General features: G+C 53.8%; 1 protein-coding gene across 1 annotated transcript in view; it reads right to left on the bottom strand.

The window, feature by feature from the left end:
* The window catches only part of PTP4A2 (protein tyrosine phosphatase 4A2), a gene marked incomplete at its 3' end in the record, with an annotated part of 20,733 nt that extends 18,051 nt beyond the window's left edge, over window positions 1–2,682 (bottom strand). Inside the window, exon 1 of the mRNA XM_005427183.2 lies at window positions 2,670–2,682. The remainder of the gene's footprint in view (window positions 1–2,669) is intronic.

Genomic DNA, 2,682 nt, shown 5'->3' with positions numbered 1-2,682 from the left:
AAAAAAACCTTCACAGATCACCTCGAGGCTCTCCTTTTCCACCCCCCAAAAAATCCCCAGCTTTTATCAAACTTGTTCCCCATCCACACAGGAATCAGTAACACCCCTCTGCCCCTGAAAATGTTTTTTTTTTTCCTCCCAAAATACGCAACCCACAAACATAAATTTGGAACCACAGCGTGGCTCGGGTGGATTAAAGCATCTCTAGGTGGCCTTGGGAATTAATTCCACATCTTCTCTGGGAATTCCATCCCTCATCACCTCACAGGGAATTCTTCCCTCACCTCCAAATTTCTGTCAGTGTTTTTTGGGGTGGGAAAAGGAAGCCTCGAGGTGGTCTGTGAAGGTTGAAGGGTTTTTTTTTTTGTGTTTCGGGCTGGAAAAATGTTCAGGACTGAGGGGTGACATTTCTCAGGCTGGAGGGGGCAGGAAAGGAAGGGTGCCCAGGATGTGGAGGTTTCCCTCTCACCCTGGCACTCCCTGCTTGCCCTGCTCCTTTCCCTGAACCCCCTGGATCTGCTCCACAGGGAGCAGCCCCGGAATTCCAGAGGGGGCAAAGTCCAGGCAGGAGCACCCTGAGCTCTGCCCTGCACTGCACCGAGGAACAGGAGGATGGATCTCTGCAGGGAATTCATCTCTCTGAAGTTTATCAGGTGTTTTACTTATTTTTTTTTTCATTAAAAATCACAACTAGACCCCGAGTAAGACGCACATTCCTCGCTGTGCATCCTCACTCCTACCTTAACTCCAGCTGAGTTGATTAAATCCAAGTATTTCTACATGTTGAGTCATAAGGAGACAGAGTTTTCTGGCTGCTGCTAGTGGTGGGGTTCTCTTTATTTTTTTTTTTTTCCTAATTTTTTTTTTCCTCTCCTTTAAATCCTAACTGCAGTTCTGAGTCAGACCCTGCCTGGTTCATTCGGGGAGTTTCGAGACGAGTTTCCATTTATACAGGAGCCTTTCAAAGCCAAATTTCTGCCTTCCTCCTCCTCCTCCTCACCCCGAAACCAGCAGAGAGCACACACTGCCCCGGGAGAAAACGCAGATCATGACTAATCACACCCAGGAACCATCACGAGACAGAAGGAAACCACTTCCAGCACTTCCCCGCAGCCTCACCTGGCCTGCAAAGCTCCCAAATCCCCAAAGCTCAGCTCCTCCTCGACCCAAAGCACAGCCCCGAGCTGACATTGCCCAGAAATCCTCCCCTCCCTGACTCAGACCTCCCCGCAGGTCACTCGCAGGACTTTTCCCGAGGCGTTGCTTGTCCCTTTTTTTATTTTTTCCCCAGCCCCAAATCCCCCAGGGCAGCCCTTTATCCAGACAAACCGGCCCCACAGCCCTGCCCCCATTGCCACCCCAGGAAAACCACCACATCCTGGACACCCTTCCTTTCCTGCAGCCTCAGAAATGGCAGCCCCCTGCTCCTTCCAGCCCTGAACGCAAAAAAAAAACAAACCCCTTCACCCTTTACAGATCACCTCGAGGCTTCCCTTTCCCACACCCCAAAAAAATCCCCAGCTTTTATCAAACTTGTTCCCCATCCACACAGGAATCAGTAACACCCCTCTCCTCAAAACACTGATGACAATGTCCCCTAACACCAGGTTAAAACTCCCAAAAAACAGATAAAATCCCCCAAAACCAGGGGCAAATTCCTCCCAAAAACCAGGTGCAAATCCCTCTAAAACCAGGTATAAATTCCCCCCAAAACCAGGTGCAAACCCCTCATAAACCAGGCGCAAATTCCCCCCCAAACCAGGTGCAAATTGCCCCCAAAAATCAGGTGCAAATTCCCCCCAAAGCTAGGTAAAACCTCCTCTAAAACCAGGTGCAAATTCCCCATAAAACCAAGTACAAACCCCTCAAAAACCAAGTATAAATTCCCCCCAAAACTAGGCCCAAATTCCCCATAAAACCAGGTGCAAACCCCTCAAAAACCAGGTACAAATTCCCCCCAAAACCAAGTACAACCCCCAAATTCAACCCTCCTGCAGCCTCCCCGTTTCAATCCCCCAAGAAATGCCCCCCTTCCTGAACATCCCCCCAAAACCGTTGCAAGGTGGGGACTTGGGGACCCCCACGTCCCACAGGTGAGGGGGGACCCCCCAAAGCAGCCCTGCAGGGAAATGGGACCCCCAAAGCTGCGGGTCAGGGCCACTGTCCCCAACCTCTGGGGGACAGTGGCCCCCAGTGCAGCCCCCCAAGCTCAGGAGGGACCCCACAGGTCTGAGCTGCCCCCAAAGCCCCTCCTCGCACGCAGGGAGCCCTCAAAGCCCCCCAAACAAACCGCACAGGCCGGGGATTTCCTCCATAACAGGAAGGAGTCCCCGAGTCCCAGGCAGAACCTCGTGGAGCCCCAAATCCCCCTCCAAAGGAGCCCCTGAGCCCACACGGAGCCTCCTGCACCCTCAAGCCCACCCCAAACCAACGCCTCAGCTCCCTGCAGCCCTAAAACCCTCCCAAACTGGCCCCCAGAGCACAAAACCCCCTCCAAACCACCCACAAGGGCCTGAGGAGACTCTCCAGGCCAAAGAGGCCCCCTCAGAGCAGGGAATCCCCTCCAAACACACCCGGGATTCCCCCCCACGTTCCCCAGCTCCGGGGCGGCGCCTCCGGCCTCCCCCGCTCCCCTCCGTTCTCCCGAAGCCCCTGGGCTGCCCCCTCACCGTGGGCATTGAG

This window comes from Geospiza fortis, unplaced genomic scaffold, assembly GCF_000277835.1.
Source record: "Geospiza fortis unplaced genomic scaffold, GeoFor_1.0 scaffold432, whole genome shotgun sequence".
NCBI classification, from domain to species: Eukaryota; Metazoa; Chordata; class Aves; order Passeriformes; family Thraupidae; genus Geospiza; species Geospiza fortis.
The sequence above is the reverse complement of the archived record's forward strand: the minus strand, read 5'-3'. Positions and strand labels throughout refer to the sequence as shown.